Here is a 24147-nt window from a genome sequence, read left to right as displayed (position 1 = left end):
TCTCACAAAATCTAAGAAGAGGTCATGTCACGACATGCTCATGTGGCCATGAGGCAAACTGGTCCGTTACTGTAAGCTTACTATAAATGCTCTTTCTATACTCTTTCTCCTTTGTGTTTTCCTTCCAATAGGAGCATACTCCGTCTCTACTGAAGCAAAAAGAAGGTGAGAAGAGGAGAAATTTGCGTAAAGAAGTAACTAAAGGTGAGAAAAGAACATTTCATTTAGATCATCCAAACCAGCGGTAAAATCATCCAAACTCTTCTATATATTTCGCGCTATCAAATGCTTTTTAATAGACCTAGTGGTCGAATGGTCGGACACTGCATGACATTTCTTTCTTATTTCCACCAGCCGAAATTTTCTCAGTATGTCCAATGGATTTGAATCCTATTAATTCTTTGATAAATCTATTCAGATCCTGATTTTTGCCTATTTACGGGTTTGTCTCTTGCCTCTTAAATTTACTCAAAAATTACAAACAAGAAGCAGAAGAAAAAAAGAGGAAAAGAACAAAAGATTGGTCGAATCAATGCAAATATCACGCGACCTCAAACTCTAGTGACAAAATAAAATACGAAAAAGGAAAAGGGTTAGCAATCAAATCAAATTCCGTCGGATCTTTTGAAACCTGCTATATATTTTTTAATGTTTGTTTGATGAATTTTTTTTTTCATTCAATAATATTCTTCGACATTGTCTCCCTAGCAATATTTCAACGCCGGTGCCATTAGAGGTGAGAATTTTTAATTCAATTTATTTGATGTCAATAAATCACTAACTGAAATTTCTTTTCTTTTTTCACTTGACAATGAAAAATACAATTTTTAATTCAATTTGTTGTTAGCTGATGGGTAAAGTGCATGTTTAATTGCAATTGTGAATTGTTACTCATTTGTCCATGTTAGTTAGTTATTTAGCATAGATGTTTATAAACAATTAAAGGGAAATAATTAATATATCAACTTTTTATAACGTTACGCTTTTGCCAGAAATCATAAGATAAATAGTTTTGGATTTTATCCCAATATTCTCCTCAGCTTCAATTGCATGCCATTTTGCTTTTTTTCTAACAAAATTATTTAATCCAAGAAAATGCTACAATATTATGATATTTTGTTTCCGATGATTGCAATTGAATCAAATTGAATATCTATGAAAGTATAAATATTTAATCAAAATATTATTTAACACAATTATAAAAGTTGATTTGATTAATTAATTGATTATATTACAAGGAAAAAGGTATTCTTTCTTTGATTTTTTGGGAATTTTTTGGGGGAAAGAAATTGAGTGAGCCAATATAAGAAGTATCTTGTAATAAGTCTTGTGTGTCTAGCTAAAATAAGTTTTGAATATAAAATATTTAGAAAATTTGTAGTTATATGGGGTGGAAAGAAGGGATCTAAGAGTGGCATTTTAGGAAGGAGGCCTTTTTTTAGAAAAACTTAGTTATTTAAAGGTTTTTATTTATTTAAAGGTTTTTCAAATCTAAGTATTTAAAAACACTTTTGTAGAATCTGTATTAATGCTAGCCCCATATTTTTGCATTTTTTCTTTCTTTTTTATGTACAGACAAAGGGGAAAAAAGTAAAACAAAATCTGAATCTCAAATGTCCCCCACCCCAGTTATAATTTCATCACGAATATCTCTTGCTAGTTAATCAATCTACACAAAATCCTATGAACCCCAATTATGACACCCATTCTCTCCCACTTCACACCTCGGAACACATCGTTCTTATGGAGAGGAACGTGCTTTCACATCTTCTTAACCCGAAATATGGAGGAGAGGAAATACAGGATCAATTTGGATTGGCTCTGGTTCATTAGAAAAGTGGTTGTTGTTTCAACTAAGCAGTTATGGATGAATTGACAATTCCAATTTGAATCGACTAATTCGGTATATTCCACATTCATAGGAGTGCATCTATATTTCTACTTTACGAATATGATATTTTCCAGGCATTTCTCATAATATCACTGCAACCTAATTTAGTCAAAATTTGCAATTCTAGCACAATAGGGTTTCTTCTATTTGTTTTGTGGCTTCCTCATTAGAGCTGCAATTGCACAACATTGAATATTACTCTTTTGCCACTTCCTTTTTTAAGTTATTCTTGTAGCACTAATTTGAAGTTTTTTCAGGTACGTCAAGTGAAATACTTCTGGAATTTATCACATTCCTCTCCTTGCCTGCAATTGCATCCCATTTGCTGATATTTTGACAAAATTAGTTCATACAAAACCAAAAACACTTCACTCTGGACCTTGTATTTTAGCATTTTCTTTTCTTTATTTTTTATAGGAGAATGGGAAAAGAAAAAATCCTTAATTTCAAATATTCCCCATGTGAAACAACCAATTACTCCAAAAGCTTAATCGGTTGAAGGTATTGTTAAGTATAAAATATTAAATAACGCCTTCCCCAACAGCTCAAGCTTTTGGAGTAATTGGTTGTATGACATGGTATCAGAGGGTTCAAAAGTCCTTGATATTAAAATTCCATATTTAATGGCCAACCCAAAAGACTGGACACATGTGCCAATGTGGGCCAACCTAAAAGAGGGGCCACACGTGAGGGGGAGTGTTAAAGTATTAAACAACGCCATCTCGCAGCTTAAACTGTCGGAGTAACAGTTGTTTGACAGGTGTTATTTAATCTTTTAGGGATTTGCCAGCATCCACGCAGAAGGCATTTTGCAGTGGCCTGTTGCATCCGACAGCAGCCGCAACAGGTCACTTTTCAGCAAGTTTTGTCTTCATTTATGATGTGGCTGCTGTCAGATGCAGCAGGCCATCTGCGAAATGCCTTTTGCGATGGACACTAGCAAATCCCAATCTTTAATATTTTAACACTCCCCCTCATGTGTCTCCCCTCTTCTTTTGGGTTCGCCGTGCACGTGGATTTTTACTGTCTCATGAAACAACCAATTACTCCAAAAGCTAAGCTGTTAGAGACATGTTATTTGTTCATTTATACTTTAACACCCCATCCCATATGTAATTAATTGCACGACATATCTCACTTGCTAGAATCAATCTAGATAAAAATAATACAAACTGCCAACTTTTGCCAAAATTTACTATTCTACTGTAACATGTTTTCTTTTTTCTTTTATCTTCCTTGTTACAGCTTCAATTACATTATACTTCTCTCTTTCAAGCTATTTGATCTGGAAAAACCCCACATAAACCCCCATCTATTTGAAAGAATTATGTCTGACTCGCCTCAGATGGCATTTTCCTACACCCCTTGTGCTGCATGCAAGTTCCTCCGACGCAAATGCTTGCAGGATTGCATTTTCGCACCCTATTTCCCATCCGACCAGCCACAGAAATTCGCCAAGATCCACCAGGTCTATGGAGTGAATAATGTTGCCAAGCTCATCAGCAAGCTCCTCCCCCACCAGCGCGAAGACGCAGTGAATTCCTTAGTTTACGAGGCTGAAATACGCCTTCGGGACCCTGTCTTTGGTAGTGTTGGTGTAATATCACATTTGCAGTACCAATTGAGCCAGCTCCAGATGAAGCTCAACAGCATGAAATTTCAACTCTCTAAATACCAAAACACCAACATCACTCCAATGGGCGCCAAACTTGGGTGGGATAACACCAATGATGAAGGAATGATGGCGATGAACACCTCAACAAACATTGGGTTAATGGGTCAGTTCCTAGAACATGAGGGTGACAGCCATCGGGGCATTGGGCCCTCTTAAGACTATCCACAAATATATGGTATGCTAAGTTTAGCTTCATCACATGTGTATTTAGTTCAGCTCTTCTTTCTTGTGCTTAAGGAAATTTATATATCTTAGATAATTCTGGAAAGAGAGAAGTGTTTCTGCGCACGTGCGCAGGGAGCTCACTGTGCACAAGTGGCTTAAAAAGCCACCGATTGGTTCGTATGGCGACTCCACCGGTGCGGGGTCCACAAAAAGCAACCAATCGGTGGCTTTTTAAGCCACTTATGCGCAAGAGCTCCCTGCGCACGTGCGCAGGAACACTTTTCTCTTCTGGAAAATTAGATCCAGGTAGCTAGTATGAAATGTCCTGATATAGAGACTGATAAACATGAAATATTAGATAACAACACATGTCACATGGGTCCTGTTAGACTTTCAAAATATAAGTCCTTTAGGTTTCATTTCAAACTTTTGTAGTAATACAACCCAATGTCACAAATCAAGCAAAAATAAACTACTCAAATATATAAGAGACTGAAAATAAAAAAGAAGGTTGTAAAGTGAAAAACTACTTTCTAATTGGAAAAGTTCATAGTAGTTGTCATAAAATTATACTGAAATAAAATAGGAAAACTTATGCCAAATAAATATAAATAAACTAAAGTATGATTGTTACTATTCTGCTCTTTTAAAGCATTTTGAAATGAAAATGTGAAGAACTAGAATGTCTGAAAAGTTTAGGAGATTTTCACTAATTCTTGGATGCTTTAAAAAGAGAATAAATGGTGCTTATATAGAGCACTTACATGATGAACATAGAAAGTAAATCAAGATAATTGTGGAAGGAAATAATCCTAATCAAATCTACTTTCTAATCTCTCTTGCTTTCCCCTTCTAATTTACTTGCCTAATTTATTTAGTTGCTTCATTTAGCCAACTTACCCAATCCACCTCCAAGATGATCTAACGGTGAGATCCTAACCCAATCTAACCGTTGGATCCCACAAATTCTAACAATGTCATATAATAAGATGATGCACGAAATATTTTCAGAATAAACAAAATGAACTAGAATATTTTGTTTAGCTCAAAATATAATAATCCTATATAGTGAATGTTTTTTACTGTTGATATTTCACAAGAGAATCCTCTAATTGGAAGTCTCCAATATATATTTCTCATGCATTTGTTTCTCGTCTTCATGATTTCTTTATGACTTTTGCTATAATCATTCTTCATGCACCATTATTGATTCTTTTATGATAGGATATCTCTTTTAGATTTGATGGCCAATTATGTTGAACTAAGAGGAATGGTAATAGTTTGGAATGGCGGCCAAGATTCATAAGAAACTTATTCGAAAGAAAGATGCTTTCCATTGTGAGACTCTTAGAGCTACTTAATAAGGGCTAAATTAAAAGTTTGGGAGGACAAAAGGATTTCAATATGGAACTCGTCTGGGGATTTCTCGGTAAAATCATATTATCATCGCCTAGTATCTAGTCCTATTTCCTCCAATGTAGCTAGAGTTTGGACAATCCAGGCCCTGTCTAGAGTTTGTACCTTTGGGTGGGCAGCCTTTTTGGATAGAATTCAAACGGTAGACTTCCTGAGGAAGCGAGGACTTTGATCATCGATCGTTGTTCTTTATGCATTGAGGCTAGAGAATCAGTCGATCAATATTCATTCATTGTAAAGTTGCAAGGGAGGTGTGGAGCAAAATCCTATCCAGATTCGGCATTGCCTGGGTTTCACCCTACCTAGATGATCTCTTTCACAGTTGGCCCTTTGTCCCTTGGAAGAAAAATGGAAAGATATAGTGGAATGTATCTTTCTTAGCAACTATATGGGTTTTTATGGAAAGAAAGTAATGCAACAGTATCTAAAGGTTTATCCAAGGGACCTCTTTTCCTTTATTAGAAAGTGGTAGTTGTGGTTATCTTAGAGGTAAAATCTCTTCCTAGCTTCAGATTCATGTCTGCTTATGACCTTTGGAATGGGTGGAGGGAAGTGTGTCATAGCATGGAATTTTGGCCGAAGGTGGTGCAGGTGTGAGAACCGCCAGCCAAGGAATATTAAAACTTCAATTTTGACGGATCTAGCTTGGGCAATCCGGTCCTGCGAGAGTGGCAGGATTTTAAGAAATTATTTGGGGGAAGTGATTTGGGCCTTTGCGGGTCCCATTGGTGTGGCCGATTCGAATGAAGCGGAGGTTAGAGCGGTCCATCAAGGAATCAAGTTGCTAGATAAATATATCCCTGATAAAGTGATAGTAGAAGGGGATTCCCTAAATGTGAATTGTTGGCTAAAGGACCTCCACCCTCATCCTTGGAGATTTGGTAGTTTCTTTGACGAGATTTAAGACCGGGTGGGATCTTCGTCTCTTATTTTTCGGCATGTGCGTTGGTCTAATATTGAAGTGGCTGACAGGCTAACCAAGAGAAAGTTTGAGAAAGGAAGCTTTGGAGCTCTTTGATTTTTTGCCTCCTCAATGCTCTCTCCTTTGTTTTTTTTTGTTTTTCGTACCTTGTATTTTATTTTTTCTATCTCCATATTTGACCATCTGGGTCCGTTCTTCCAATATAATCTACAGTCATTCAAAAAAAAATGTTGAACTAAGAGGAAACTTTATCACAAATAGTAAAATAAACTCCAATATGATGCTTACTATTCTTCACTTATACATTATTTATGTACAATAATATGAACTAGACCAAAATCCCATAAAAAAGCTCTGCAAAGCTCCAAAGATAAGGAAATTGGCCTTTCAACTATCTGATGACGTTCAAGGAGTCCCCTTCTATAATAAGATTGTCCCTGAAAGTTGATAACCTTCCCAAAAGACACTCAACTAAGCAATGGTCCTCCTTCTTGTCTATGGCCTATTCTCTTAGCTATGATGATCCTCTGGCTATAAACTATTCAACAATGACGCTGCTTTATTCGCATGTAACCTCTCTTTCTCTTTCATCACTCGTCCGCTACTCCTTCAGAGCCTTCGGAACTTGACTCCATAAGGGTGACTTAAGCTCCTCTGCACGGACCTTCATTCTTTATAGGGTGAAACCCGGAGACTTAAATGATTAGTAAATATAGGGTCTTAGGACATTTTTTCCTGTTCAGGGGGGAGGACTTTCTTGATCGCCTCATTCTTCAACCATGGCATGGGTTAAGATGTGGCTAAAGTCTCTCCGATGGTACACTGAGAGTCTCTATCCACCACCCGTCTAAGGCCTTGAAGGATTGCCCTCACTTCCAATCCATTGGAGTCTTTAATACCAATCGAACCTGAAAATGCCCATTTAGTTATCCTATTCTCGCATCTAAGAAGACTCTCTATACCAGATGGCCCTAGATTTCCTAAACTAGATCCCATAAGCTTCAGCCATCAAGGATCAGGGGGTTCCACCTAGGGACAATAACCACTTCACTCTCCTTACTATTGCAAATCTCTTTCCAACTTATATCCGATCATGAGTAGCAAGAGAAATCAGGGAGGATTTTTGCCCATGAAACCACTAAGGATATGATCCTGTAGAAGGAAGAGTAAGCACTTTGACCACATTCTTGAAATTGTGAGCATTTCTCTTTTCTCAAATGATCCAGACCGGGTTCCATATATCCTACCCTTTTTTGGCCAATGGGGCAACAGACCAACTATCCAAAAGGGCGGGCATAGGTCATAGGATCGCCTATCATCATGTTAGAAGGTCGGCGAATGTAGCGGCTGATCATCTTGCTCGAGCAGGAGTGGCAAGAGTCGAGTTAGAAATTTTTGATTACCTTTCCCCGTGAGGATCATCTTGCTTATGTGATCTTGTATGTGTATCTGCTATTTGTTTTCTGTTTGTGTTGTTTGTTTCCTTGGCACTATGGCTGCCTTGGTCATGGTCTGTTTCTCAGTAATAAAATCTCACCAGTTCAAATAAAAAAATATATGAAGAACTAGACCCTAAATGCGTTATAATAAGAAGGTGTAGGAAGAAAATTTCAAAAATATAACCAAAATAGCGTACTTTATTTTGGCCCAAACATATGCCTTTTCATAATTTCAAAAATCCCTATAGTGAATATTTTTTCCTGTTGAGATCTCACAAAAAATTCCCTCTAGTTGGAAATCTCCAATATATTTCTCATACAGTTGTCTCTCCTCTTCACTATTTCTTCATGACTTTTGCTGTAGTCATTCTAAATTGCTCATTGTATTCTACAAGGATATGACTTTTGCTGTAGTCATATTAGTTAATTACATTGAACTAATATGTAAATTAACTTTTGCCAAATGAGTAAAATAAACAAAAATATAATGCTTACTATTCTGCTCCTTTAAAACATTTTTGTACAAAAACATGAAGAATTAAACCCTAAATTCCGGTATAGTGAGATGGTGCAAGATGAAAATTTCAACGGCAATTCTGATCATTTTCATTTTATTTAGACGTACGTATATGGCTTTTATGCTTAAAATATGGATATTTTAATTCATTTTATTTGGTTTTGGCTATCATCAGGTATATTTGGATGGCTGGAGAGAGAGAAAGCTTGATTTTGTTCAAATCCCTGATAGTTCAAAGAAAAGTAGAACATATTGTTTTTTCCCTTTTAGAGTTGCATTTATCTTTTCATGTCTAGTTTATATAGAAGAAGTTCGACTCTTTGGTTTTGTCATGTATTGCATTACAGGAATGAAGCATGCCATTGAGTATGGCTCCCTCTAGTATGCATCGTGAGCGGGCTTGTTAAATTTGTTATGCCCTTAATACTTTCTTCTTTTAAGAAAGAAGTTTGGAAATTAGAACCTAAAACATGAACAATTTTACACCTTTTAAAGTTGAATAATGATATGGTAACCGAGAGTGGAATATAACAAATACACTCTTCGGGGCCGTTTGGAGACACGGATTTTAGAATCTTGGATTTCCTCAAAATTGTAGTTGGGAGACGAGAGGAGAAGGAGATCGACTGATTCGCTTCTCTTTAGAATCTTGGATTTGAAGTAAGAAATCCAGGTTTTAGAAATCTCTCCCCGATCTTGAGATTTCTAAAACCTGGAAACATGGGATGATCTCCTACTCTCTTGCTGACGGAAAGAAGGGCGAGAAACTTTAAAATCCAAGATTCTAAAGAGAAGCGAAACGGTTGATCTCCTTCCTCTCTTGTCTCCCAACTACGATTTTGAAGAAATCCAAGAATCTAAAATCCGCGTATCCAAATGGCCCCTTCATTTTTTTCTAAAAATGGAAAAACTACCCTTCTGTGATGTGGCATGTAGAGACTTGTTCGGTTCCACTCTCAGTTAGGCATTCGGTCTCCCTAGCTAGCATCACTCTTTAAATTTTAATTCAATGGTCTCTCTTCATATCAATAATATCATGGTGACTATCTGCTAATATTTTATTTTTAGGCCGGCTCAGGTCTAATCGATGTAAAATGTCCACCTGCTGGCTCTCCCCTTGGATCTCCAAGAATCGTCTGATCAATCCTAATTGTAAATACCCGAAATTTGCCCTCCCTTTTAAATTTGCCTCCTTGTATACCGAGGGTATTTTGGTCAACAAGAATTAGATTATAATTAGGGTTTCTTTAGAAAAGTCTATAAATACATTTTTAAGAGAGATTAAGAAACCCTAAACCATTTTTGTAGTCCTAAGAGAAGATCTACGTGGAGAAAGAGAGGACGAACGTAATTTGGAAAGAGAGAACGCGAATCGAGGTAAGACTTTTGATCTTTATTGGTTAAACGAATAAAAAAAAAACTTAAACCAAGGATTTGGTGTGAAAAGAGAGGTGATTAGAGCTTTGATTTCAACCTCTGATGAACTCCATGATAGATCTTGGATTACTTGGGATTCTTTCGTGTGGAATCCCCAAAGAACTCAAGATCAATTAATTTTGTCTATAGAAATCCCAATATTGGAGGATTTGACTTAGAATTAGATTCATCTCTTAATAATTAATCGTTGTGACTTGGAGTGCAAAACCGAACTATTGGATTCTTCTTGTCGACATGATTCCAATAGACCTGACCTCGTGCAAATCGGAGTTTGGACGTGTAGACACCCCATTTTGACCGTGCCCTGCACCTCCATGTTTTGTGCTTAACTTTCCCAAATCAGTGCGTTAGGGTCCCAAATTGCACCCTGAGCTAGCTTAGGGTCCCACCAAGGTCCCTGTGAAATTTCGTCAAGATCCGACCACGTTTGCCTAGCGAACGAGCTAAGTGTAGACACCCCATTTTGACAGGACCCTAAACCCGCGTATTCGAATGAAATCCCGAGGTCAGGCGGAAAATGAATGAATGTGGGGCCCGCTGATATGGGACCCGATTGTGTGGGGCCCGCTTGTGTGGAACCCGCTTGTGTGGGGCCCGCTGATGTGGGATCCGCTCGTGTGGGGCCCGCTCGTGTGGGACCCGCTTGTGTGGGGCCCGCTTGCGTGGGGCCCGCTTGTGTGGGGCCCGCTGTTTTGGGACCCGCTTATGTGGTCAAAGAGAGAATAAGGACAGTCATCATTTTCTTGGTTTTAAAAATGGGCGTAATGAGTAATTTTGGTTTTCGTATGGCATCCGATGCCATTTGAAAATTATTTTTTATTTTTTTATTTATGATTTTGCAAAAAAAATGGGAAATGGGGGGGACAAGAGGGGGACAAAAAAAAAAAACTCATCATGCTCTCTCATGATGAGTCATGAGAACCTCCCCAGTCTTCGTCTCTCTGGCAGTAAAAAAAAACACCAGAGGAGAAAAGAAGGGAGAAGGAGAGAGAAAAACCAGTGGGAAAAAACCAGAGAAAAGACGAAGGAAAAAAGGAAAAGAAAAAAAGAAAAAAAGAAAGAGGGAGAGAAAGAGAGAATTGCAGAGGGAGAGAGCTCATCATCTCCGGCAAATCCGCCGGAGATCCAACCTTCATCTCCTCTTCCCTCACCGGCCGCCACCACCGCCTTCTCCGGCAACCTCTACACCTCTAATCCTACGAATTCCATTTTCTCCGGCCGTGTTCTGATCGTCTTCCCCCATTTTCCTCCGGCCTTTTCTGCAAATCTGAGATTCATTTTTTCCGATCTAAGCTCCGATCTGAGATCCTTCTCTGATACTTCTCCGATCCATCTCCGATTCATTTCCGATCCAAACCTTAGCTCCGATCGTCTTCTCCGATCTTTGTAATCCGTCGCGATCTCCTCAATTTACTGCAAACCTATTCTCTTACTGTTGATCGAGGAAGAACCAGAGTAGATTGGACCAAAGCATAGCTAGAATTGACTAAAAGAAGGTATTTCCCTTCATAATTCTTCTCATTTTATTTTTTATATACTTTCAATGCTTATGCTTAGAACTGGAAATTTAAATCATGTTTTCTCTGGATGTTAGCTTTTCCTGTGTGATTTTTTTTATATATACAAAGTTTATGTTTCAGTTGATTGTATTTGAGTAGATTTGATTAGGAATCTGGTTTCGTTGTTTTAATGGATGTTCCTAACAATTTGGTTAAAATAAAAAAAAAAAATAATAATAATAATAAGAGAAAAAACTACTGTGAAAGGAAGTCTTCGCTGGATTTTCTGAGATTTTGATATTTCTAGTTATGGGGGCCCGTTTATGTGGGGCCCGCTGGTGTGGGGCCCGCTTGTGTGGGGCCCGCTGATGTGGGACCCGCTGTGTGTGGGACCCGTTTATGTGGGGCCCGCTTGTGTGGGGCCCGCTGATGTGGGGCCCGCTTATGTGGGGCCCGCTGGTGTGGGGCCCGCTGATGTGGGGCCCGCTGATGTGGGACCCGTTTATGTGGGACCCGCTTGTGTGGGGCCCGCTGGTGTGGGGCCCGCTTATGTGGGAACCGTTTATGTGGGAACCGCTTGTGTGGGGCCCGCTGTATGTGGGACCCGCTGTATGTGGGACCCGTTTGTGTGGGACCCGCTTGCGTGGGGCCCGCTGATGTGGGACCCATTTGTGTGGGGTCCGCTGTGTGTGGAACCCGCTTGTGTGGGGCCCGCTAATGTGGGGCCCGCTTGTATTCAAAGAGATAAAAAGGACATCATCATTTTCTTTTGATTTTTAAAACGGGCATAATGAGTATGTTTTTTTTTGTTTTCTCTCCCCCTCATGATGACTCATGATGAGTCTCCCTCCGATCTCTCTCTCATTCCCTTACCCTCTCCACTGTTTTTCCCATCCACCCCACTCACAGTAGTTTTTTTTAAAAAAATAAAAAAAGAAAAAAAAAGAAAAAAACAAAAGAGAAGAATAAAAGTTGCGCGGATCGAATAACGGCCGGATTTTCGGATTCCTTCGGCTCTCGGATTCGGTGAGAAATTCCACCACTGTAAGTATACTGTTTTTCGAATTTTTCGGAAATTATTTGGTAATTTTTTAGATTTTTGCATGATTTTTAAGCATTTAAATGATTTTAATTCATTATTAAATGTGTATGCTTAAAATCATGATCTGCATGAGTGTTTCAAATCCGTTTCGTCCCAAAATTTAATACGATGTTCTACTTGAATAGAGTAAAATAACTGTTAGATCGGATCGGACATTGGATCAAAGGTTTTCAAAAATTTGAGTGAAGAGTGGTATTTTATTTAAAATAAGGGTGAGTCTTAGCCTTGCTTCCCCCTTTGCAAGGGCAATGATAAGGTTACTTGGAGCCCATTTTTGTGTGTGTTTGGGAGACCCGCCCGGTCTCATTCTCTCGTTAGTCCTCTTTGTGTGCCGTTTGGTTTTGGGAGAACACCCTACTCGGCTTGGCTTCATACCCCTGCCCTTATGGGTATTGGGTTACACATTTGTTGCATCCTAGGGCTAGGTAGCTGTCCGGCCCGGCTGGGTGTTTTACCTTTGCCAAATATGCACAGGGTCTCTTATTCCTTTTTACGTCATTTGTGTCTCAGAGACAAGCATTGTCTCATGTAGAGAGTTTCCCCTTTAGGAGGCTTACCTAGCCTCATGTTAGAGTGGCCTCCCCTTTTAGAGTTGAGTCTTTAACTCGGTAGTGTTATTAGAGAGTCTCTGACTCATTTGTTCCCCTCCTTTAGTGTTGTTAGTTCGGAGTTTCTCCTTTAGAGTTGTTGATTACTTCGCTCTTATTAGAGACTAACTCAGTCTTATTAGAGCTTTGCTTGCTTGGGATCTTGGATCGTTTTCTCTCTTCTTGGGACGCTATCTTTCTTGTTGTGGTTCGTCTCTTTGAGGCGTTAGTTGCTTATTCGGGGTTTCCCCTTTTGGATTTAGGGCTTTGCCCTAGTTTATGGTTGTTCTTGCGTGTTCCCTTTAAGATTGAAAACATTTAAAGGTCCTAAGCATTGGAAAAACTTTAAAATTCAAAAACATTAGAAATTTGAAAACTCAAAAATATTAGAAATTTAAAAAAAACATCAAAAACATTTGAAAAACCGCAAAAAAAAATATAAAGTGTTGAGTGTTTCTTTTAGAAGCGTAGTTTGAGAGTTCGATTTTCGAACTACGTTGGCTTGATCCTCTCTCACGAGGTACGTAGTGCAGCTTGGGATTTACATCCCAAGTCCAGCCAAACTTTTTTGTAAATAAATATTTTCAACCTTCTTCAAAAACCTTTAAAATCTTGTTTTCAAAAGATCTTCCTCTAGAGTTAGGATTTTCTCCTAGATAGAGAGTTTTAGAGTTAGGGTTTTTATTTTGATAGGTTGTTTGATTGTTTGTTTGCTGTGTGCTTGTTTTAGAGTTAGGGGTCTGTCCTAGAGTTATAGGAACGCCTCCGTCCGGTCAGTTGGCGATTCACATCGCCGACTGATGACTAGGTCTTGGATACGTTAGCGATCCCTTGGTTTTCCTTAGGACACACAGCCTAGTTACACATAGGTTGTAGGAACCACCTGCATTAGCTTAGGGCTAACCTGCATTTAGCTAGGACATATAGGGTGTCCTAAAATCTACAATTCACTGGAATTTAAATAATCGTTCAAGAAGCTTTAATAATTAGTCCGGTCTTTTAGATCGAGTCTAGGATAGAGGTCTAGGTGTCTTAGGCATCCTAGCTTAGAATAGGTACGAAGAACTACGTTGCCTTGATTCTCGTGGAGGCGGGGATACGTAGGCTTCTTTGGATGAATACCAGACCATCCGAGGACTCGGGCTAATAATTTAGAGTCTTAGGATTTGTTGTATTGTTATTGTGTGTTTTGATGTGTTTTTCTTATTTTCTAGTACTGATCCTATACCTTTTAGCTATAGCTTGCATGTGTTTGCACATCAGAACTTAGACACCCATTAGGCATGTCACTCATAACCTAGCTATGCTTAGGTGCCACATCTTTCATTTTATTTTATGTGTGCTTATTATTTTATCCTCAGGAAATGCATGCTTAGGTAGACGAATCCTGAGGATTGTTCCCATTTCACATGATTTTTACCCAAACTTCTTTGGAGTTAATAATAAATGGCATAAGAGACCAGGTGCTTGCACTTGGGCGAATTGGGGGCGCCTAACCCCTTCCCCATTCGTCATCAGGCACGGACCTTTTGTATCTCTGGTTATCCATTGCAAACAGAGCATTTGTTTTGGTTCCATGGCTTGTCCATGGATGGCGACTCTGAGTTTATTTCAGGTATGTCTCGGTTTCGAGCCTCGGTTCCGGATCGAGACATATCTCTTTCTTTTTTATATCGCCACTCGAGCTATGCTGTGAGGGTGGCATCCGTTCCGAGAGTTCCCTGGTAGAGCTCTCATTCACGTTGTGGAGATCTTAGAGGATTGCTGTGGGGATCTCGCGTCCCTCGGCACCGTCCTCGGATCGGGGTCCACAGGCTGGCGACTCTGCTGGGGACTTCTTGGAACATTGCCTAACTCTATAAAATGCCATTTTTACTAACTTTGGAGAAATTTGAGCTAAAATTATTTTAAATGGGAACTCTATCGCTTAGAATTCAGGGGCACCAGACAGGTGCGTAATTAAAACAAGGGATTCACACACTACACATCATGCATTATCATATTTTTTATTTCTTTCATTGTTTTTTATTGTTTTTCATTATTGGCTCCACGGGATAGATTTAATGCGTGCCCGACTGGGATGTTATTACACCCTGATGGTACTGTTGAATCTATTTCCAAGCTATGCGCCGGTGCTGCAGCCGTAAACACTGGGCGTACTTGTGTTTACAGCAGCCGATGAGCAATGAAGCATACTATGTATAACATTGGGCGTACTTTTGTTATACATATTAAGTATGTTTCATACGCATAGTACCTATTAGATTGAGTCCGGAGCCCTATTTTGTTTTATATATTATGTATATACGTACTGACTTAGTGAAACCCAACTAGGAGGTACCCGTGTTTATATAAGTATATTGCATTCATATGGGGTTGAACATGTGTTGCTCACACATGTGAAGCTTAGAGTTAGGAGCCTTGTCCCATTTGTAGACTAGGGTAGCTCATTTTACATGGCTACAGCGCGGTCCTGGTACACTCACTAGTCTGTCGCAAGTCGAGATTTTCTCGACTCCGTTAGATTAGATTAGGGCTGGTGCCCCTGGTTAGGGTGTGTATATATATATATATGTGTGTACATATATGTGTGTATAGTGTATTATTCTTAGATTATGGCTTATCCTTTCGAATAAGGTTTCCTTATCTATTTCAGTCATACCATCCTTTCAGACTCGGTCGATGATTCTTGCTCTTGCTTGGTCATCATCCAGATCGCGGTCTACCCTGTCATCTTTATCATATGATTATTCCTGTATCTTGGATTTATATCTGTTTTGTCAGCTGTCTGATCAGGGCCTACTTTCCACTGAGGTTTTCTGGTCTATTATCCCCGATTAGAGTTTGTTCACTATTTCTTTCTTGGATCAGGCTGATGATTCTTGTTCACCACCTTTTATAGCCTGTGTTCATTTCTTGATTCTTTGTTATCCATTCTTCTTGCTAGCTGTTAGACCAGGGCCTGTCTATTAATGAAGTTTTCTGGTTTATCCATTAGCCACATTGTTTCATTCCCCAGCCTTCGGACCTGGTCAGTAATTTTCCTCTATCATTATTCTGACTATGGTCTGCCTTTTGTCTCTCAAGTGTTTAGTTGTGTCGTTCCTTTGTACATAACTTATTTGCTGAGTCGATTTCTAGTTACCTTCTTGTACCTACACCATTTGTTGAGTTGATTGTCTAGATTAGGACCCATTTTCGGTGGGTATTCCTGGTCTAATTCATCATATCTATATTCTCTTGATTTGGTTGGTATCATTTCCCTTGCCATTGTTGAAACCATAATCTGTCATTTCGTCCTCAGATTGTACATATCTCTTGTGTGTATATGATTATGTCGGTTGATTAGATTAGGACCCATTTCTAGTGGGGATTCCTGGTTTAATCAATTATATGTGCATTCTTTCGGATTCACCTGACGGGTGGCCCGTACTTGTCACTATCATGGCCACAGTCTACTTGCTGCCATTTTGATTGTATATCCATTCTTTGTTGTGTCTTAGATCTGGTCGATGGCTTGTCCGATGTCTCTATAGCCATGATATATCTTTGGTCGCAAATCCAACCCATGACCAAGCGTCGTCATTCATTGTCAATCCTTCATGTGATTATATCTCCGTGGTGACCATATTCTGCTTGTTGATTGTGTGCTTATCTTGTCATCATTATTTGAGTGCAAGTATCCTTGCTGAGAGTCCTACATTACTGAGTTTCTATTCATTTACCCTTATGTTGAGTTGTGGGGATCACCCTATATAGCCGTCATGCTGCCGAATTTTGTATAAACACCTTGAGCGTGATCGCTATCTTTTCAGAGTTATCGATAAGCCGTGAGTTTACTCTACCACGATCCTTTTAGGGCCGTCATGCTGCCGGATTTTACTCAACTCATTTTCAGTATGATCGCTATCCTTTAGGATTATTGATAAGTCATGTGCTTACCCTACCATGATCCTTCTTACAGTTCTGCTGTTAGTTTTATTCAAGGGAGAGATGTGTTTGTATTATCTCTTGTTTCAACTTGTGTATATCATTTTCATGAGATTGCCTCATACTAAAATCAGTTTTTGTCAATTCTATGACAGGAGTCTGACCTAATTGACCTCACCCATTTGTTGAACCAGTCTCCTTTCATTTCACCTAATCAAGTCAACAGGACATATATCTGGGTTGAACCCCAAGTCATTGACATCATGGAAGAAGGTGTACTACTCATATTTTCAGTGCCAGTTCATCTGTATCGAAAAAAAAAATGTCATGTGTTGTTAAGGTTTGTCTTTCATTAAGTTTGTACCAACTTTCTTCTCTTAGAGTTGGTAAGTCTTACTATGTTAATGTCAAAAGAAAAAAAAAAAGTGTGTCATGTTTGTCAGTCGTGTTCATTCATAGTCTGTTGTTTTCATCCTTTGTCAAGTTCAATGTAGAGCCCATTGAGGCGCGTCGAAAAAAAAGGAGAGTTACTGATGTACTTAAGAGTCTTCGATTCAATAAAGTTTTTGGTTTGGTTTCAAGTCTTCGATGTTCTGTGATTCACTCTTTAGATCTAATGTTTAAACAACTAAAGACGCCCTCTTGGATGAGATTGCAGACGAAATTCCCCTCGAGATCTGAAAAGGTCAAACGAGAGGAAGAGCGTCTAGCATAGCCACTTGAAGAAGAAATCGAAGTTATCGATAGTGGTATCGAAATCCGAAACTCGGGAAAGATGGATTGGCAAAACGTTATCTCCCGAGGAGCGTGAGGAATTGATAAACCTATTTAGAGGGGTTCAAGGAAGTCTTGTTTGATCCTACAAGGATAAACCAGGTGAATGCTCTGGTGTGATCCAAGACAGGGCTCCACCATCTTTAGACATCAAGTTGAAAGTGAAAATTTTAGAAAGTGAAGCGTCAGACATCCTGTGGAGCTGATGAAATATTGAGAGAAGATTTTCAGAGGGAGTGGAGCACAGTGGTTGAAGTTTTGCCAGAAAACTGCCAGACTCCTCGAAAAAAATAAAAAAAAAAAAAAAAAAATCAAAGTCTTTGAACCTTAAGCAAAAGAGCTTGTACATCAAATATATCAGGAGGCCATCATTGGACGTTTGAGCCTTAATAGCCAAAATCCTAACGTTTTAAAAGCCTTTTGAGAACCCTTTGGGCCAACAATTTAAAGCCAATACTTCTTTTCAAACACATTATAAACCCGGGGCATTTATGCGCCCGAACTACGTCGGACCTGATCCCCATCTCTTCAGGGGTACGTAGGCAACTTGATTAATTCAGGTTCGGTCAAACCTTGGGATAAAATCCCTTTCAAAATTTTGAAGCTAAATGCTAAACCATTCTTTGAAAAATCCCACAGCGAACTACGCGGATCTGATCCTCCATTTTTGGGGTACGTAGGTAGTCTGGCAAGACCAGATTCGGTCCAAATCGTTTGAACTTTAAATATCCCACCCCTTTTGAACCCAAGCCCACCTAGAAAGTCCTTCTGGTGAAACAAGCAAAGGTTCAAGGCAAATGAAAGCAAAAACAGAAAAAAGAACGAGAGTCTGAAGACCCACTAGGTTGAAAACCCGAAAGGGCGGCCTAAATGAAATCATGTGCTTGCTAAGTCATTAACCAAAGGGATTGGCTTATGCAAAGTAAGGGTAGCGGTCTGCTGGATTGAAATTTTGAAGAGGCAATCTAGTCAGAGGCGAAGAATTCCCATGAAGAGAAAATTGATGAGATACCGAAGGAGTTCTTCAGTTGTGCAGAATTTTCAAAGTTTGGGTAGTGACTTCTTTTGAAGAGAGAAATCAAGGAGACGGAGAAGCATTCTCAAACAAGGCAGGATCCCAGAATCCGAGTAGTGTCGGCAAGACTTGCTTTGATACTTTTCTAAACTAGGGGCATTAAGACTGAGCAATCCGAAGGGGTTAATAACCATGACGAAAATCCCGATGACGGAAGGAAGTGCCTCTTGACATAGTTTTCGAGATTACTGTAGGAGTGGCTAGCCTTACCATAAAAAAATAACATATTTTATCTAAAAGTGAATCAAAATGTAGTCGAGTCCCTTGAATAATCTATACCTTCTTTGATAGAGTCCTTGGGAGTCTATTCCTCATTCATATTTGTTTTCTTTCAAGGTTAAAAAGTTGTATGGCACTGGAAGGAAGGGGTGTATACCTTCCAAAATGAAAGATCCTGGTTTAGGTATCCTACTCTGACAGACTGAATATGTCAAGTTTCATGCAGTTGGTAGGGGAAAGAGCGAACCTCACATAGTGGTCAATGAGAGGAGAAGTCTTTGAGCTTAGCCATTATCCCATCTTTATTCCAAAGAAAGAACCCATGCAAATCCAAAATTTCTTTATCTATCCTTGTTCTACTTTCCTTGAGACTCTTGTCATGGAAGTACAATACACTAGGGGCATCTTTTATGACTTGCGTCATAAAAGATATCAAGCATACAAAGGCAATCAGTGCCAGTGTTTACAACAAGTTGAAGTAAGAGAGATGCGAGCACGTCTTGAGCCAAATCTTTGAACTCTTCAGATGAGCCCTCTTTCTTAAAAGAGTCAAGTTCTAAAGAAAATCAATTTCCCCAGCGGAATCTAGAATTTGCTCCCACAATCGTCAAACCTTAACAGAATGCTTTTCACTTGTTAAAGAAGGGTAAACACCTGAAAGCCCCGTCAAGTACTTAAGTCCGATCCTCAGCAAGGAACTCGTACTCCCATTTTTCTTAGCAAGAGACGTTTAATCCCAGAAAAATCAATTCTCCAATCAGTAAGTCTTCTGTGTAGGTCTTATGCATTCTTGGCTCTTCGTGGTCTACCATTCAAGTATACCATGGACCCTTGCTTCCCGAGTGGCTCTTCGTGATCTGCCCTTCAAGTTGTATCATGGACCCACTATCCATACTCATTCTATCCATCTCCAGTGCTTGTCATTATCCTTGTTCATTCTTGGCTCTTCATGGTCTACCGGTCAGGTACACCATGGACCCTTGCTCTATGAGTGGCTCTTTGTTATATATCCTTTAAGGTATATCATGGACCCACTATCCATGATCATTCCATTCATTCCCATTGCTTATCTTTGTTCCTATTGGGCTCTTTGTCGCTCATCGCTGCGGACCCCGGGTTTAATGCTTGGCTCTCCACGGTTTATTGTTGGGAACCCCCGATTCCTTTCCAGCTGGGCTCTTTGTGGTTGATTACCATGGACCTCAGATTTATTGCTAGGCTCTTCATGGTTTATTACCGTGGACCCTCGATTTTTGTCATCTTGGCTCTTCGTGGCATAATGCCACGGACTTTTGATATTCCCTGTGCGGCTTTTCATGGTTATTACTCTGGGCCCTCGATTTCCAGTTTCTTTTCAATTATAAAAAAATAAAAAAAATATAAAATCCTCATTGGAATTTGGAATTCAGATTTGCAATTTTCAAAATATAGGCAGAGTTTTTGGTTTACTTGTTTAAAGGGGCCAGTGCCCGCAAGATTTCATCAAATTTCTTTGAGTTGTACTTTGGGTAAAAGTCATGTTTTCCTAATCGCTTCTAGCTATGCTATGTTTTAACTATTTTTCATCCTCTCTGACCTCTAGGAGGTTATGTTAGGAGTGATCTGACCGTCATTTTCAGAATAAAAAAATTCGAGATATCATCACCCCATCCGGTATCGAAAGTTTGAGTCTCCTCAAACATTCTTTACCCGTTTTGTAATCCGGTAAAGAAAGTTTGAGTCTTCTCAAACATTCTTTACCCATTTTGAAATCCGGTATTGAAAATTTGGGTCTTCTCAAATATTCTCTACCCGTCTTGTATTCCGGTATTGAAAGTTTGAGTCTTCTCAAACATTCTTTACCCGTTTTGAAATCCGGTATTGAAAATTTGAGTCTTCTCAAATATTCTCTACCCGTCTTGTATTTCGGTATTGAAGGTTTGAGTCTTCTCAAACATTCTTTACCCGTTTTGAAATCCGGTATTGAAAATTTGAGTCTTCTCAAATATTCTCTACCCGTCTTGTATTTCGGTATTGAAGGTTTGAGTCTTCTCAAACATTCTTTACCCGTTTTGAAATCCGGTATTGAAAATTTGGGTCTTCTCAAATATTCTCTACCCGTCTTGTATTCCGGTATTGAAAGTTTGAGTCTTCTCAAACATTCGTTACCCGTTTTGAAATCCGGTATTGAAAATTTGGGTCTTCTCAAATATTCTCTACCCGTCTTGTATTCCGGTATTGAAAGTTTGAGTCTTCTCAAACATTCGTTACCCGTTTTGAAATCCGGTATTGAAAATTTGGGTCTTCTCAAATATTCTCTACCCGTCTTGTATTCCGGTATTGAAAGTTTGAGTCTTCTCAAACATTCTTTACCCGTTTTGAAATCCGGTATTGAAAATTTGAGTCTTCTCAAATATTCTCTACCCGTCTTGTATTTCGGTATTGAAGGTTTGAGTCTTCTCAAACATTCTTTACCCGTTTTGAAATCCGGTATTGAAAATTTGGGTCTTCTCAAATATTCTCTACCCGTCTTGTATTCCGGTATTGAAAGTTTGAGTCTTCTCAAACATTTTTTACCCGTTTTGAAATCCGGTATTGAAAATTTGAGTCTTCTCAAATATTCTTTACCCGTCTTGTATTCCGGTATTGAAAGTTTGAGTCTTCTCAAACGTTCTCTACCCGTTTTGTATTCCGGTATCGAAAGTTTGAATCTTCTCAAATATTTCTTTACCCGTTTTGAATGATCTGGCTCTCGATTCCAGGATAAAAACTCGATGTATCCGGTATTGAAAATGTGAGTCTTCTCAAATATTCTCTACCCGTCTTGTAATCCGGTATTGAAAGTTTGAGTCTTCTCAAACATTCTCTACCCGTCTTGTATTCCGGTATTGATAATTTGAGTCTTCTCAAATATTTTTTACCCGTTTTAGCACCCGATAATTAGCCAAGTGATTCTTGGTTTAAATTGTCAATCAAAATCTTCATTCTTCAATGCAAGCACCGAGTTAAGAGTCAGTGAGAAGTTATCTCCCCTTTGCTTTTAGTCTTTGAGTTTCATAGTGTTACTTTGATATTTTACCTTTGTGAATACCATTTTAGAATCAAAACCCAAAAAAATTATTTTGTTTTGACAATCGGGTCGGCCAAAATGTGTTGTCTTGTCAGCTTTGCCAATCGTGTGACAAGCACACTCTGCCAAAGAGGGGCATCTGTAGACACCCCATTTTGACCGTGCCCTGCACCTCCATGTTTTGTGCTTAACTTTCCCAAATCAGTGCGTTAGGGTCCCAAATTGCACCCTGAGCTAGCTTAGGGTCCCACCAAGGTCCCTGTGAAATTTCGTCAAGATCCGACCACGTTTGCCTAGCGAACGAGCTAAGTGTAGACACCCCATTTTGACAGGACCCTAAACCCGCGTATTCGAATGAAATCCCGAGGTCAGGCGGAAAATGAATGAATGTGGGGCCCGCTGATATGGGACCCGATTGTGTGGGGCCCGCTTGTGTGGAACCCGCTTGTGTGGGGCCCGCTGATGTGGGATCCGCTCGTGTGGGGCCCGCTCGTGTGGGACCCGCTTGTGTGGGGCCCGCTTGCGTGGGGCCCGCTTGTGTGGGGCCCGCTGTTTTGGGACCCGCTTATGTGGTCAAAGAGAGAATAAGGACAGTCATCATTTTCTTGGTTTTAAAAATGGGCGTAATGAGTAATTTTGGTTTTCGTATGGCATCCGATGCCATTTGAAAATTATTTTTTATTTTTTTATTTATGATTTTGCAAAAAAAATGGGAAATGGGGGGGACAAGAGGGGGACAAAAAAAAAAAACTCATCATGCTCTCTCATGATGAGTCATGAGAACCTCCCCAGTCTTCGTCTCTCTGGCAGTAAAAAAAAACACCAGAGGAGAAAAGAAGGGAGAAGGAGAGAGAAAAACCAGTGGGAAAAAACCAGAGAAAAGACGAAGGAAAAAAGGAAAAGAAAAAAAGAAAAAAAGAAAGAGGGAGAGAAAGAGAGAATTGCAGAGGGAGAGAGCTCATCATCTCCGGCAAATCCGCCGGAGATCCAACCTTCATCTCCTCTTCCCTCACCGGCCGCCACCACCGCCTTCTCCGGCAACCTCTACACCTCTAATCCTACGAATTCCATTTTCTCCGGCCGTGTTCTGATCGTCTTCCCCCATTTTCCTCCGGCCTTTTCTGCAAATCTGAGATTCATTTTTTCCGATCTAAGCTCCGATCTGAGATCCTTCTCTGATACTTCTCCGATCCATCTCCGATTCATTTCCGATCCAAACCTTAGCTCCGATCGTCTTCTCCGATCTTTGTAATCCGTCGCGATCTCCTCAATTTACTGCAAACCTATTCTCTTACTGTTGATCGAGGAAGAACCAGAGTAGATTGGACCAAAGCATAGCTAGAATTGACTAAAAGAAGGTATTTCCCTTCATAATTCTTCTCATTTTATTTTTTATATACTTTCAATGCTTATGCTTAGAACTGGAAATTTAAATCATGTTTTCTCTGGATGTTAGCTTTTCCTGTGTGATTTTTTTTATATATACAAAGTTTATGTTTCAGTTGATTGTATTTGAGTAGATTTGATTAGGAATCTGGTTTCGTTGTTTTAATGGATGTTCCTAACAATTTGGTTAAAATAAAAAAAAAAAATAATAATAATAATAAGAGAAAAAACTACTGTGAAAGGAAGTCTTCGCTGGATTTTCTGAGATTTTGATATTTCTAGTTATGGGGGCCCGTTTATGTGGGGCCCGCTGGTGTGGGGCCCGCTTGTGTGGGGCCCGCTGATGTGGGACCCGCTGTGTGTGGGACCCGTTTATGTGGGGCCCGCTTGTGTGGGGCCCGCTGATGTGGGGCCCGCTGGTGTGGGGCCCGCTGATGTGGGGCCCGCTGATGTGGGACCCGTTTATGTGGGACCCGCTTGTGTGGGGCCCGCTGGTGTGGGGCCCGCTTATGTGGGAACCGTTTATGTGGGAACCGCTTGTGTGGGGCCCGCTGTATGTGGGACCCGCTGTATGTGGGACCCGTTTGTGTGGGACCCGCTTGCGTGGGGCCCGCTGATGTGGGACCCATTTGTGTGGGGTCCGCTGTGTGTGGAACCCGCTTGTGTGGGGCCCGCTAATGTGGGGCCCGCTTGTATTCAAAGAGATAAAAAGGACATCATCATTTTCTTTTGATTTTTAAAACGGGCATAATGAGTATGTTTTTTTTTGTTTTCTCTCCCCCTCATGATGACTCATGATGAGTCTCCCTCCGATCTCTCTCTCATTCCCTTACCCTCTCCACTGTTTTTCCCATCCACCCCACTCACAGTAGTTTTTTTTAAAAAAATAAAAAAAGAAAAAAAAAGAAAAAAACAAAAGAGAAGAATAAAAGTTGCGCGGATCGAATAACGGCCGGATTTTCGGATTCCTTCGGCTCTCGGATTCGGTGAGAAATTCCACCACTGTAAGTATACTGTTTTTCGAATTTTTCGGAAATTATTTGGTAATTTTTTAGATTTTTGCA

The 24147-nt window shown here is 39.7% G+C and overlaps 1 long non-coding RNA gene across 1 annotated transcript; it reads left to right on the top strand.

The window, feature by feature from the left end:
• Positions 1 to 126: 126 nt before the first annotated feature.
• LOC143858709 (uncharacterized) lies at positions 127 to 8406 on the top strand. The gene is made up of 3 exons (XR_013239007.1): positions 127 to 204; positions 3137 to 3741; positions 8201 to 8406. It is a non-coding gene; the product is annotated as an uncharacterized LOC143858709 (long non-coding RNA).
• The last annotated feature ends 15741 nt before the right edge of the window (positions 8407 to 24147 follow it).

The sequence above is a fragment of the Tasmannia lanceolata genome, unplaced genomic scaffold, assembly GCF_043159265.1.
Source record: "Tasmannia lanceolata isolate RefF3 unplaced genomic scaffold, GAP_Taslan_0.1 ptg000026l, whole genome shotgun sequence".
In the NCBI taxonomy this organism is placed as follows: domain Eukaryota; kingdom Viridiplantae; phylum Streptophyta; class Magnoliopsida; order Canellales; family Winteraceae; genus Tasmannia; species Tasmannia lanceolata.
Note: the sequence above shows the minus strand (reverse complement) of the source record. Positions and strands in the feature narration are given on the sequence as shown.